We start from the raw sequence: 15668 nt of genomic DNA, 5'->3' as shown, positions 1-15668 counted from the left end.
AACACTCAGAGCATATTGGGCCTGAATATGTACCCTTCTTTTTTGTAGCTTCTAAGGAACCTTGCATTACTCTGACTGGAACATTTCTACCACGAGTAGCTATTTCAAATGTAACTCCAACTTCCTGATGCTATATTTCATTGACAGCAGTGGCTGTACCACAGATGTTCATTAAACTTTATTCAATGGGTCTGCAGTGACCCATTCATAACACTGAGGAGATAAATGAGCAGCTCATCACAAGTATATCTCCTCTTCCAAAGGGGATGCTTCTGTAACAGAAGGTCACTTCTGGCAGAGTGAAAATACATAATAGAAATAGATCATCTTCATTCCAGCTCCTATCCACAGTGACCCTAGCTGCTTTGTATTAGAGGTTTAGTCTTCTTAAGGAGACCTCTAGGACACTGTAAAAAGTACTGCTCATATTGCTTTCTCTTTCCAGTGATAATTTCAGCCATTTGGAGTCACAGAACTGAAAGGGACTCATCTTAGGTCCAAGTATAAACTGCTTGACGCTGTGGCTAATGCAGTGACTGCACTTGATACAGAGCTCTGTCCTTGCCTATGTCTAGATACAGTCACGCTGGCTGGAGTTCTGGCTTCCTGCATTTCTGTATTTTTTGGTCCAGTTTGCTGAGCTAACTGCGTACAGAGTCCTAGCAATGGCAACCAACATAAAAGCTTCTTATCTTCTGCCCAGACAGATTCAAAACTGGGTGAGCAGAATGATACACCTACGTTCTTTACTAAGGACCGTTGACTTGCTCTGAGTGTGCCTTGTTACTTTATGGACAAAAATATTGCCCACAGGCTTTCAACAGCAACAACAGACGGTCCTAAGGGCACTAGCCACTTGAGGGTGTTTGCAACAGATAACTGTATATTAAATAAGGCACAAGTATTTGCTGCTTTCATTTAATTGCTCATGTCTCTTCTTTATCCACCTCCAAAACATGGCAGTGTGTCAAAACGGGCACAAGTTCTTGGGTTTTTATGCGAAGAGTGCTTTGCTGCTTGAATGTTTCTTTTGTTTTGTCTTGTCTTTTTTTTTCTTCATCAGGCCAGCTTGAGAGGGATCACCATTTCAGCCTCTTCTGTTCTGCCCTTGGGAGTGTTCTGAGCTCTCTTTTGCTCTTGGCAGAGAGAAGACTGCTGAAGCGGGGTAGTATTTATGAACAAGACTATGTTTTTCTCCCTCCATCTATGTTTGTGCCTATGACCTAGCAGATTTAAGCATGTTTCCCATGAATCTGAAACATGCTTATTAAACGGAAGCAAAATTTTTGATACCTCGGACTGTGCTTTTCAGGCTTAATTACATGTATTTATTTGACATGTCTGTTATTGTCAGCACTAGGAGTCTACATAATTCTTTCACAGACTGTCACCTCTGTGTGATCTGCGCAAGTCCTGTCAGGAATGCTGACCTTGTGCTGCCCTCATGCATCTGTGTCTGGTCAGGTCCGTAGTGACCCTTTACCTTCACAGGAAGAGAAATAGCATGATAACACAATCTGCGACATTTTTGTCCTGCTTACGAATGACCACAAATAAGAAGATGAATTTCTTTAAGTAGGACAATTTGTTTCCTAAGATGGAGCAAGACATTTTTTCATACTGAGGCCAGGAAAGTGCATGGACAGTTTCATGGCCAGATTCTTTGAGCAGCATTGCTTTCAGATTCCTTCCTAATTATTGTGATATCAGGAATGGCAAATCCAAAAGGTCACTTTACACTGTCCTGGAAGCAATGCTTTCTCCCTGTCTTTCTTTCCCTGAGAAACTATAATGAACTGATCATAGATCTATTCATATATTTGCATTTCATTTCAGTATGTTCAATATTTGATTTGCATTGACTGAGTGGTCCAGTCACCATAAATTAAACTAGCCCAGAAACAAATGAACTAACACACCGATCTAGAAAACAAAACTGCAAGCCAAAATGAACATCCCAAACAATGTCCTTGACAACTGGCAGAATATTCAGAGGTTTAATTCAGCCCCCTGCTACCTGCCTGTGGTAAGCACCAGGAATGCAGTACCCTCTCCTTTATGGACTACCCTCCAGCACCAAATATGCTGTAATATAAGGTTTCTGAAAACTGTCTGGAAATGATTTTATGAAAAAATTCAGCTCAAAGTGTCAAAATGGTTAATATCTTTGTAGCTAGAGATCTCAGAGAAAACTCGTATCTAAACATAAAAGTTTTCTTTGTGTTTTCAGGCATTTTGATGTAACAATAATATTAGGGGGGAAGAAGCTTTCACTGTATCCTTTCCATACATTTCTACAATTTATGAAAACAGACACTGTACCCTTGGGGTTATCCAGTTGAATGAGTGGAGGCTATTCCGAATAGTGTGTCTGTACTACTGTAGGAATGCCTAAGGAAGCTTCAAAACAGCTTGCTCAGGTAGCAGAATGGATCTAGTATAGGCTCACAGACACCTTGTCTCCCAGGATGAGTTCAGATTCCTCGGGGCAATGATCTACCTCCACTGCTGTTCCCAGTGCTCCAGGTCCCCAGAGACCCCCCCAGGGAGGGGTGCCATATGGCATGACCCTATGGCCCCATACCAGGGTCGTATGGATGTGGAGGCAAGCGCAGGAGGCACTGCACTGTCTTCTCCCAGCACAGCTTTGGCAGGGCTAAAGACCTCAGATCACTCAGCACTATAAACAGTTGTGTAGGATACAGAGCGTACAACCACTTTTTACAGCTTTAAAAGAAAAGTGATCTGATCCATATATCTTATGCAAGCGGTGATGCATTACTGGTGCTTGCCGAGCAAGGATTTTAAGACTTCCTCCTTCGTCCTTGGCAGCTGCACATGGAGAAAGCTGTCAATTTTGGATCATCGTTGTGAAGGGCACATGCCATTTCAGGCACTGTACAATACGCCCAAGTAGCCCGGCTAGTGGCCCAGATGCCACTTGGGGACTGGATGTAGCATTTTGTCCCCCTGGCTTCCTCTTACTTTTTCCATTCATTCCAAAACTGAAACGTTTTAAACTAGTGGAAGAGGAAAATTTCAAACAGTATGGGTAAAGCAGTGCTCCCTAACTATAGCCTGTGCTTGGAAGTCACTTTTCACCTCTACTGTGAAGAAGTGAGCCCTTCCTCTTGTCCTTCTAGGGCTCAGGGGTACCTAATGATGGACAAATGCAGCCTGGAGTGAAGGTCCCTGGTTGGCCATTAAGGCATTCACCACACAGGCTGCACTGGGGAATTTCACCATATAAAACCTCTAAGGAGAGAATTTCAGAGACACCAAAAGGATGTGTAGTTGTGTATTGAGAAGAAGCTTTACCTTGTTAAAGTAATCTTAAATCATTAGGACTTTTCCTAGGGTAATTGCACACGCATATTCTGCTAAACATTAGGAAGAATTGTTTTCATTATGTCCCAGTTTGCTTTTCTGTTTTTCTTTTACTTTCCATCCTTCCCCCTGCTCTTTTTTTTTTCTTTTTTTGTGTGCTAGAATAGCTAAAATAGCTCACACATTGTTTTGGAACTTGTAGTACTTCTGTTACACTGCAACTTGACTTTTAAAAGGGAAGCTTGATTGGGCCAGCATTCGAGGAGCTGGAAAATAAGGACCTATGTGGTGCAGCATACAAAAGAGAACCAGGCTCAGCCTCATAAAGACAAACATCTAAACATTTATGTGATTACTAGGAACAGCATATTCTCCTGCACCCATGTGCTCCTGGACATATTCCAAGTTATTAATAGCAGTAGTGGCAGGGCTGTACATTATATTGTTATTTCCTCCTTGGAGAGAACAGAATGTTAGACTGTGAGAATATGACATGGAAACTATGCAAGTTGGCTGCCCTCTTCTACTTTATTTACTCCTTCTTAGATCCTTCTGACTTTGGGGCTTTTGCAATCACTTTAAAAGGGATTCACTTTTTGCCCAGGAAGAGGAACACTGGAATTTCCACTCTGGATCAGATTATGGACATTAATCCAGGCTTCTGTCTCTATCCTTCGGAAACAGAACAGACCTGAGTAGTCAATAATGTTAGACATGGGCGAGATCTTAAACTTACTTCCCTCTTCAGTTACGACTGTGATCAATACATGTCAATCGGTATAAACATCAATAAGCTTCATTATTTTTCATCTTATTTGCACAGAAATAGACATTACACATTCAGATAAATGTCCCTTCATTTTATTGACTGTCTGACTAAACTAGTCAATGACACTGTGTCTTCCACAAGTTTGATCTAGGACTCAGCTAAGATCCGGCCATATGCTGCAAAGAGACTAAGAAGCCAGGCAGAAAACAAGGATTCAGTTTTTCACTCCTCTTAGAGCAAGGGCTGGTTGCTTTCTGAAAAGCTGCCATTCTATCGCTAAATGGGAACCCGAATGTCTCTTAAACCGCCTTAGTCTGGACTGAGCCTAGCTACATTTTTCAAGACTGGGTTTTAAAATCGGCCGTTTCCCCCATGCCCCGAGGAGGAGGAAGCTAGCAGTGCTGCTGGAAGCAGCAGCCCCCCCTTTTCTACACCTCCTTCCCTCTCCTGTGGGCTCCTGCCCTTTGCGCTGCGCTGGCTCTTATGCCAGAACAAGTGTCCGTGCAGTGGCATGGAAAAGCAGATCGGGGAATTGATCCAGTTTGAAACTAGCTGTTGGAGGGGCTCAAGCCTTTTTCCCGCTGCTGTTCACCATTCAGCCATACCAGATGACACAGGGTAGTGGGCAGCACGGGGTGGAGGTGAGGAGGGCGAGGGAGGGGAGGAAGGCGGGCAGAACCCACTCCACCTGCGGCACCGCTGCTTTATGCTGTTTAAAGTATTTTTGTAATTATGGGCTAAGACACTGTCAAGTTTGCATTTCTTAGCAGAACTTTTTTTTCTGGAGAAGTAAGATTTTACCAGTTAATGCCCCTAGACTCTGCAGGTTTGGAAAACAATCTGTGTTTCTCAAGACAGTGAAGCTTGGCGTACGTATACTCTCTGTGGACGGCAGCCAGTGTAAGATTGGAGGACATGGTAAAGCTAAGGTAAAACTACTTCAAACTCGAGGAGATGGGGAAGGGTTAAAGGACATTGACAAATTGTAGGTGTATGGTAATAGCTAATAAATCTGTGTTTCTACTCCAAACTTGAGGATTGCTTCTCTTGTTCTCCAGATAAAAGGAGAATCTGTAGACTAAGACAATGATGCCTGTTAAATGTTGAAATAATGTTGCATTTCAGGGGACATGGATTCAATAATCTACATAGTACCTTTTGTTTTTCTGTACCATGTTATCTGTTAGTTACAACACAGTAACTCTTTAAAGGGCAGATGCTATCTCAACATAACTTAGCAATGGGGTGGCAGGGAGGGGGAGGATGCCAAGTTTGGTAGTGTTTCATTTCTCTCTGATGTAGAAAGGGAACAACCAGCAGCTCCTGTTCTCCAAAGACTGTGTGGACTGCTCCCCATAGGACAGACGGTACAAAACAAGGCTTCCCACACCATCTGACAGAAGCTGTTCCCCATGGAGGGATTTTACTATAGATAGATTCAAATTGTATAGCCACCTAGCAGAAAGTCTGAGGTACCAAACCTGATGCAGTTGTGTTCACATTGCTTACTGGAGGTCGTGCTTTGCACAGCCTGACCCTGAGCAGCAGCTGCGGTTTGTTTCAGAGAAAGTGAGATGGTTTCCTCCAGAGGAGTGAACAGTATTTATTCAGTGTGAGTAATAAGGGTTCGTAAACCAGGAAATTTGAATTACCTGATAGTAATGATGCTGGCTACAGACACTTCAGTGGTCTGGGGGCTTTTTAAGATAAGGGGTGGGCTTAAGTGTTTGAAAACTGTTTATTTCCCCCCCCTTTTTTTTAAAGTGATCTCTACATGTACACAAAACTGCGCAGCCTTTCTTGCTGGGTTAGCCAATGTAAAGAGGTAAGCATATAACGTGGGTGAAATTTCCTTTACAGATCTTCAGAGGTTCTTGCCTGTCTACAGTGGCTGTGTAGGGACTGCAGGTGCTTATTTGTGCACAGTGGCTCACCTCCTGTCCTTTTCCCCTTCTGACCTTTCCTCATCATTCTAGATTTAAGGGCCTAGCACCAATCGCCTGTTAGTCTTACTGGGTCTAAAATACCTTTATGTTTTGACTTAGAAAGAGAAGATACTAATTTTTTTTGTGCGTAGCAGAAATTACTACAAATGTTGAGCTTCTGCTTTCTAAAAGCAATTGACTTTTTTATTATTCTTTCATTTGCTCTCAGTGTGAAATCACCCTGAGAGCCCTACTTATGATTTATTTGATAAAACAGTGCTTCTGTGTTCCCTGTAAGTTTGTTCCACTAGAAACACATTATTTTTCTGCTTGAATGGGAGTTGGACCCAGCTATGCAATTGGATCTGAATTCTCTGATAAAGCCTCTGTTTGGGATCCTGCTTCAGATTTCTTTGCAGAGGCAGGTCAGAGACCAAAAGGTGAGTTTTGCATTGCTGCTGAAGTGATTCAGATGCCTGGTACCACAGGGCAGGTGTGAAAATAGCAACCGATGGGCAGGTTTGACACCTTATTAGGTCTGTCTCAAGAGTGCCAGGGGCTACAGAGCTGACGTGCAGGCCCTCGCCAGTGCAGTATGGGGAAGGGTGGGAGGGACCTTCTGGGCTCTGAAGCTTTCCAAAACATGCTGACAAAGGTGCCCATTGAGAAGATGAACCTCAAAAGGCCATACTTTCTTGGTAGATATGAAAGGAACTTTATTTCCTCATAAACTAAGTATCCAGGCATCAAGAAGATTTGTGAAATGCTGCTACAAGGTTTAGTTTTGTGCATGGCATGGTAGAATAAGGCTCATTGCCTTTTTTTGCTTTCTTCCACTGTACACATTGTCTGAACACAACAATGAAAATAAGGAAGCACGTATACAGGACTGTAAAGCCACTTAATGACATGTATGGATTTTCAGTTTGTTTGTTTGTTTCGGAGGTTTTTTGTGTTTTGGTTGGTTTTTTGGTTTTTTTTTTTTGTTGGTGGTGGTTTTTTTGTTTTTTTGTTTTTTTTTTTTAAATTATGAACTCCACATATGCTTTTATTCTAATATCTAATTGCTCTGTGATAAATATTTTGCCATGGTACCTTCCAGCAAATAAAGACACAATGTCTCAGCCTTGCACAGTGAGCTCATCAGGAAGTTACTTGTGGAATAGCAGCTGCAGCAAGTGTTAATCTAGAGAATTGATAAGGAAATAGGATGGACTAACTCACTTTCCTGGAGTGCTTATCTGTCATTTAGGCTTATGTAAAATATTCTAATAATGTGCAGACCCCGGTAGCCAGAAGCTGTCACTGGAGTATCAGAGGAATCAGGGTTTGCATAACAACAGGAGCGGGTATCCTTGCTATGTTTCCTCCTCTTCTCTTTTTCCCAGCCCTCCCTGTGCCTGGAATGTAAATTCTAAACCACCGAACACGGCAGCAAGCAAATCCATACAAGGCAGCTGGCAGGTGGGCAGCAAGTGGTCAGGACAGCAGGAGAGCACCAGTACACTATCTGTCTTAACACTCGATATAGCTCCTAAGAGATTTCAAAGCACGCACAATCTGTACAGAAGACCATGGCTCAGATGTTCAGCCACATGAAGAGCGAGCATGTCATCTCGTACCTGCACATCGCTCAGGTTTCCTGGAGACTCTGGTCCTGGGTACTTAAAGATACTGTTTAGTCAGGAGAGACCTCAGCTTACAAGGTGTTTCTTTTTTCATATAAACTGAGTGTTCATTAAAGGCTCTTCTGTGTTGGCGTTGATGGCTGAAGTGACCTTGAGGTGTACAACTCACGCATATGAATTCACCACATCATAGCCTTTTTTGACCCTAGAGGGTCCTTTTAAGGGAAAGGGGATAATGCATACCCAGTGAGCATTCTGGTGCTCCACAGAATTAGATGTGTTTATAAAATCAGATAAAATGTGTTGTCTGTGATTGATTACTTTTTTAGTAAAAAGGATTCAGAGGCAGCTAAATGGGAAAAAGCCAAAAAAAACACATGGAGAAAATAATATCCAAAAAGCCTGGGACGTGCTAGAAAACCAGCAGTCAAACAGGAACAATAACAGAAAAATCAATAGGAAAAAAAAAAAGCATGTACTGAATCCAATTAAGTTTGCATTGATTATAGAGACGAAAACAAATTTTAACTCCTCTCTCTAGTATTTGATCCTGAGAATGGTGTCCTTATTTAAAACATTCTCAGAATCTGTTTCCTTGATATTCTACTTTCTCCTCTGAGGATGTGCCATACACCATATTTGTCATTTATGTCAGAATAAAATAAAAATAAGAACAAGAAGCCACTTAAACCAGTTTCAGTTTTGAGAACTAAAAGTATCAAAAGCACAATCAAAGAACTGAAAGAATAATTAGTAGTAGTGAATAAAAAAAATGTCAATTTCAAGCCTGTTTCAGATTTGGCAATATCTCAATCAGAGCAGGGCTAAGGAAGCATAGAAAATGAAAAATATGTTTCTTCTCAACAGAATGGAGGATAAATTCAGATGACACCTATGGGCCTATCCAATATTTCAGTTAAAATTCCAAAGGCTGGAAGCTAACACCAGGTATGCAAAGGCATTTTTATTTATTCACCTAACTCCTACCTTGCTACCTAACATTTCGAGGTGATCAAATTGTTCTACTGCTGTAACACATTTTACATCAAGAACAAAGTCCATATGCAAGCCTGGATCAGACAAGTGTGTAAAAAGTAGAGAATCAGCTAGTGTTCAGATCTTTTAGGATTTGTGGCTCTAAATTTTGTAAGCAAGATAATTAAAAAAAACTAACGAGAGAAAAACAATCTATTTGCATAATGAAAACATCTGTTCTACCTTTAACTTATTATGTTACTAGTTTTGAAGTTTCATTGACTTTCTAGTCAAAGTGAGCATGATTTCAGTATTAGAAGTAAAAATTGAGAGGAAAATGGGTAAATTTAGAATGTGCAGTGGTACAAATCTCTGTGATTTTTGGAAGACAGAGCTCTGGGACTGCTACTTCTTTGTTTCCTAATAACTGTGAAGCATCTATTCACAAAATATTTTTATTCACTTACTTGGGCTGGGGTTAATCTCTCCTCACATCTAACATCTAAAAGTTCAGTGTATGTTTAAGCTTCTTATCCAATCTGATTCTGTTGTGAACAGAAAACACTGGATGTCTAAGGCAGGTATCTAAGGAGGTGAAATGAATTGCTTTTTAAATGTGCTTGCCTCTCAGCCAATGTAAAAATCTTGAAGTGCTTATCTCACTGTTAGGCAGTTAAAGTCAAGTAAGAGGAATCACACCCAACATCCAGATCTACAAAGGCATCTGTTGATTTCAGTGGTAATACATTGAGAGATCTGGCTTCAAAATACTACAGTTCATACACTCGGTAGTTTTGGACACTGATGAAACATGCAAATCCATGAGTACTTCTTGCAAGATGCACTACTGAAATAGCCTTTCTCTCTGGTTTAATTCTTTTTTTTCATCCTCTCACTTAAGTAAGATTTCAGCTTGATAGCATGCTATACAAAATGCATTATAAAGTGGAAAATAAGCAACGAACCTGTGTAGTCACAGGGGGAGGCAGGAGGGAATAATCTTCATTTTCAATACAAAACAATTATTTTGGGCACCAGGAACACATCCTAACTTGTTAGAAGGGTGGAACAATGGAAAAGGAAACTGAAGTTGTAGCAGTGTGTAACATACCGGCAGTGTGTAACAGCAGGTCACCTCACCTGTCAGCGATGATCTGCAGACAGTAGATCCTACTGGTCCTGACTCAGTACATGAAAGGATGATTTGGCTTGCTGACCTCCAACCTCATACGTTACAACATTGTGAAAACCCTTAACCTTTCCATTTGAAACGTCTCTGTGCCCACACAGGACATGTATGCCAAGGTCCGGTGGTGTTTTATAACTCCCCACCAGTGCTGCAGAATAGAGACTGACTTGTTCCCATCTGCCAAGACTTGAGCAGGGCTGTGGATGAACTGAGGTGTTACTCAACGTATTTGGAAAACTTTAAACTGAAATATTGAAATGGAATTTAGCAAAATTGGAGCAGCTGAGCAGGATCACAGCTTTGGACTTGGGTGTCTATGTGTTCTGTGCAAGTCCCAATTTTGGTAAGTCCCTTTGGCTCTGCTGATGTTGTGGGATGTGAAAGTGCCTGCCAGCTTCTGCATCCCTGAAAATGAACCTAGGCACATACCATCTGCCTTTCCTCCCCAGGCTATGGTCTTCAGCCAAAGAATATTCAGGCATACAAGCAAGAAGACAGTGACAGCAAGTTTCAACAAGTCCCCTAAATGAATGGGGGGGGGGGCAGGACTGGGTGAAGTAGGATCATCGAGGACATGCAGCATAGAATAAATGATCCCTCAGGCCATATGAGTAGAGACAATATATTCATTCTTCCTGCACAAGCCAGTAGCGGATGTCGAGGGAGGGGTATTCTGTCCTTCAGTATAGACATGGGATCTCTGAATCTGGCCTAGGCAGCTGCCCAAAATTAAACATGCAAATAGGTAAAGCTTCTGAGGAGAAATGTTTTCTAATCAATTTCCATTAGGTAGAAAGGTGTTATGGATAAGCGGCTAGTAAGCTTTGCTGCCAATGGATTAATACACCTACTTTATGACCATCAGTTCTTGTCAGAAATGTGTGCTGGTCTGGAAGCCTTTTTTACAAATTGACAGTAACTGGCCAGGCTGAAAGCAGGTGTATCTGTTTGAATCTGACCTTTGGTTCATGGCATACACTCATGTCATGTCATATTGCCTCATCATATCACAAAAGCTAAATGTCATACAGTGTCACTTCTTAACCTAAGACAGCTCATCAGACCCACTGTTTTCAGATTCAGTATCGTGTAACAAGAGCACAGTAAATACACTGTCTCATAGGTTATTTTAGCAGTCACACAAGAAGTTGAAGGCAATATTCATGCAAATGAACAGATATAGCATAATTGATTTGGAACCTCTCTGGGGCTTATTTACTGAGTATTATTTCCATAAATCATTTTGCTGTGTGTTAACAAATCTTTTGAACAATCCTTTTCAATACACAGAATCATGACCCCTTGGAAATCTGCTGCTTAAGACTGCCTGAATTATTACCATGTTTGAGATGAAAGAGCATGGCACCTGAGGGCAACTGGCCAATAAAATCATCCTTGTCTTCTGCGGGGCTGTGGGATTGCCCTGCTTACCAGGCTCCTAGCTTTCTCTCAGCCTATGAGCCAAAGCCTAGCAATCTAATCAAGCATGTGTCTGTTTATAAAGCTTATGTCATCTGAGTGGGAAACTGAAGCAATCCCTTGTGATTTAGGAGACCAGCCACATGTAGCCAAAAATGACTGACCATGGAGCTTGACTGCCACAGGACGCAATTTGTTTAGACAAATGGCTAACAAACAGCTGTGAGCGATACACAGGTTTGCATAAATTATGATCAGTCCACGGGAAGCTCACGTACTGGAAAAGACGGCAGGCAAAGGATACATTCATCCTGCAAACTCGTTAAGGGATCTCTCCAGGCCTACTTAGCCCACACAGTGCTAGTCTTTGATGAGACTTGCATGCAATCAAAGAAGTAAAGGGTTAGCATTCTAGGGACAGGTAAGTTGTGTGCAGCTGCTAAATGACACTTGGTGGCCCTACGGGACTGTGGCTATTGTGCCTTCTCAAGGCGAGTGCAGAGGGGTGGGCAGGTGCAGTTGGTTTCAAAAGATCTTTGCTTCTGGGCACGGAGAAGTTGTGTAGGCCTGTAAGTAAGGGGTTTCAAAGCAAATGCTTCTGATTGTTCATCTAGCTACATTTCTTTTTCCTGTCTTGTGAGTACAGGCAGGTGCCATTCCAATGAGCATGGTTTTGTCAGGCCACATGACAGAAACATCCTTATTTGCTTCCCTTCTCCTCCTCCCACTCCATGCTGGGCATGCAGGGAAGGACAGAAGGAACATGCAGAGCTGTGCCCCTCCTGCCAGGCTGCATGCTGGAACACTCACGCCTTGCCTACTGTCTCACGCGTGTGATGGGGCGATAGGGGCTTGTGAAACAGCGGGGAGCGTTAGAGTTCTTGCATGCAGCTCACCTGTTTTGAAAGTCTGGGTGCCACGTGCCATTTGGCAGCAAGGCGCCAAAGTAGGAAATGAGGGAGATGGGATTTAACAAGGGAATGAGGCTTCTGAGGTAGCAACCATAAGGACCAGCTCCACCACATCAGAGCCTTCTGTGTGAAATGCTGAACATCTGCAAGCCCCTCAGCGGCCCATGAAACCAAAAGGATTTGAGGGTTTCCAAAGACTTCTTGGAGATACCCAGCTTCTTTCAAGACTAGAGTCCCCCATCACTCCCTCCTTTTGCCTTCCAGTTCCTCCTTCAGTTGAAATGTCTAATACTTACTAACTAAATCATTAACTGAGTTAAGCATTTTAATAGGCTAAGTAATTATAGCCTATGGTCATAATTGATATGGAGAGGGGATTTTTTGATTAAGAAATGTTTTCCCACCTCTGTATAACATATGACCTTCAATGTATAGGCCATATTTCTCACTCACTCTGCCACCCTGAGGGCACCACTTCCCTTTATATATATATATAAAAAAACGTTAATGATGCACTTGTAATCACATGGCTGCATTTGAACAAATCTCATTCCAGACTTTCCCTGAAGGGTTTAATTATACAGGTTTGTGCAGAATTACACCCAGCTGTAATCCTGGGGTCTGCTAGTGCGACTGGTTGTTCAATTGAGCATCTATGCTCCTGACCAAGTGTGCACAAAGAAACGTGACGCAATGTTCGAAAGAAAAGCTTAATGAACATAACTGCAAACTGAACCTCTTTAACCACAGTTATATGTACCTTTCCGCAGAACAGCAGAACATGATTCTGAGCTATCCCTTCAATGTGGGAAGAAAACACGGTCTCAGTTCTTTTCATTATGCAATTTAATGTAAATGTATTTTTTTCAGTCAAAGATATTTCAAAAAATAACCAATTCAAAAGGAGCTGCTTCCCTGATATCTTCCTATTAAAGGTCTAGGTCAAAGTCTGATATCTGTTACCCTGCTATAAATCTAGAGATGATACCTGGATTCCAGTGGAGTAGCTCTGGATTTATACCAACTCCAATGAAACCTCATATGGCCTTCTAAATATGTAATTGTTCTTAGTGCAAAAAAATCTATTAATCCCTCACAGCAGTCACTGATTGTGGCATTTTAACAATAACAGCCAGCATGATTGAGTGTTTCAGTGCTTACTGACAGATGGTCATTGTGTTACAAAACAGCCTCCAGTAAATAATGACCATATCCACATGAGAGATGGAAAATAGTTCTCTATTGTACGATGCTTTTTTGCCACAAATAATGAAGTAGAAATGTGTCTTCAACTCCATTTTATACTGATACTGAAAGGCAAAAAAATGCCATTTGAATGAAAAGTGATAAGAATATGAAAGCAGAAAGGTTCCAAGTTGCTTTTATTTGTTTGCTTGCCTAATTGTTTGCATCTAATAAACCATTAGGAATTTGTGGTTGGTGTTCTTCTATCCTTATTTCATAGTATACAGTTCTCTTAAGGTGCTAATGGAGCTTCTTTTGAGAGATCTTAAGTAAACTAAAGGTGAAGATATGGTTTAATAGTTACAGGGCTAAAACTCTGCTTCCTCTTAAAATGGTGAGTGTGAGTGCACAGTGGTCTGTGTGGCTGGGAAAGAGATTTCATTCTAACCACAGTGCTTAAGACCATAATGTGTACTAACAGTTTGTCACATTAACATTCACAGACCTGTGAATTTACTGATGTTACTAATATTGCTACAGAAATTATGTCTGTTACACTGAAAAACAATCTGGAGCACCAAGAGTGTTCAATAGATGCCTCAAAAATGTTGCTAGTAGATGCCTTATTGTACACTAGGAACAGCACAGTAGAAGTAGGAGTACTTCTACCTGGCCAGGAGATCAGAGTCAAATGAGGGAAAAAAATTGTCTTGCACCAGATTATTGATAAATGAAAGGAGTGTTTTTCACAAGCACAGAGACAACTAAGCCTGAACACATGCAGACCTAAATTTTTGAAGAATAAATTGTTGATCAGTAACTGTCTTCATTCCCATTGCAAAAAGCCTCAACTGAGCTGAAGTGAAATGATGAAGCACAACTGGAAAAATTAATACACAGCTATTTATGTGTTGACTGTTCAGTACAAGAAGTAGCTAAACTGCTTTTTGTCATTAAAAAAAGAGCAGGTAAAGCTAAATACATGGAATAAACAGATCTATCGAATAAGAATGTTCCTGTCAGCTCTCAAAACAAACTATTCTTCAGCAGTAATTTTCAGCCCCATCTTGCACAACCTGCAGCAAAAACACTCATCCACTGCATCTTTATCTGTGCTGAACCTGACTGCTCACCACTTCACATTTGCACTTTACTACATTTTAATGGTTGATGTCTTAAACTGGATTATTTTACTGACTCTTACTTTGTAATCAGGGGAAAAAGCAAAACTTCCAAAACCACAACCATCTTGTCTACAGAAGTTTTTAGGGCACACTTTCCATAAAGTTCACTACTACGGAGGTCAATGATCAGATTGAAATCAGAAACTTCCACGTGTCTGAGTGACCCCTTCCAGTTGCAAGTGCTCTTGGGCCATAACTTGTGGGTTTTATATCCCTCTATGTGTTTACACGTGTTTAAATTAGGAATTGTGCTCAGCTAGTTTCTGTGATTAGAAGCAAGAGCTATGCTTTTATTAGAGGCCATAATGAGTTCGCAGAGCTAGTCACTCACTTGACCCCAACAAGCTGTGGGAAAGATTTTCTATGGTGGTTCCCACTTGTTTCTGATAGTGAAGTAGCCTCTTCAAGACCAACTAATCTCAATAAAGGTGAGAGACATTTTCATATCTATTAAGTAACCATTTATAATTCAGAAGAACATTTATGAAAGCAACAGCATGTCTTTTGTCTTCTATATATGGGACAACATTCAATGCTTAAACTAAAAGTGAGCGGTTTTGCTACAACTTGTTGGCATTTTGAAATCCTGTGGAGAAATGAGTGCACAGCTTCATCACCTGCTAGAGAGCTATCACAGCTCACCCTTAGCTAGCAATCTCACAGACACTGAAAGTTGAATGATTAAGAGACTGTTTACCTTATCATATTTTAAAGGTGGCATCTTCATGTCAAGGCTGCAACAAAGCAAAACAGATCTTGTAATAGCAGTATCTGGAGTAAAAAGATGACTCCCGGCTCTTGGCTGTTTCAAGACCTTTTCTTTGTCGTAACGTAATTAAGTATGTCACCATTTGTAACTTAAATGTATTAAAACAAAGTCTTGTTCCTCTAAGCAAAGCAACACTGGAAGGGAGAGACAAAATCACTTGTGTCCGCATTTTCAGCTGTCATGGTCTTGGAAGCTACTTCCTTGACCAGTGGTACCATTGATATGTTCTCCAATTGTACCCAAACAGAGCTAAATCTTGCTTTATCTCCTCACAGAACAGCTACCCACTTTTTATTTCCCTATATGAAAAGCAGAGGGGGAAAGGGGACATGGAAAGGTTTCAGAGCTATCATGCACGGGTTGTACAGGGAAAGGAGGACATTTTTA

The sequence above is a fragment of the Aquila chrysaetos genome, chromosome 23, assembly GCF_900496995.4.
Source record: "Aquila chrysaetos chrysaetos chromosome 23, bAquChr1.4, whole genome shotgun sequence".
Lineage (NCBI taxonomy): Eukaryota > Metazoa > Chordata > Aves > Accipitriformes > Accipitridae > Aquila > Aquila chrysaetos.
The sequence above is the reverse complement of the archived record's forward strand: the minus strand, read 5'-3'. Positions refer to the sequence as shown.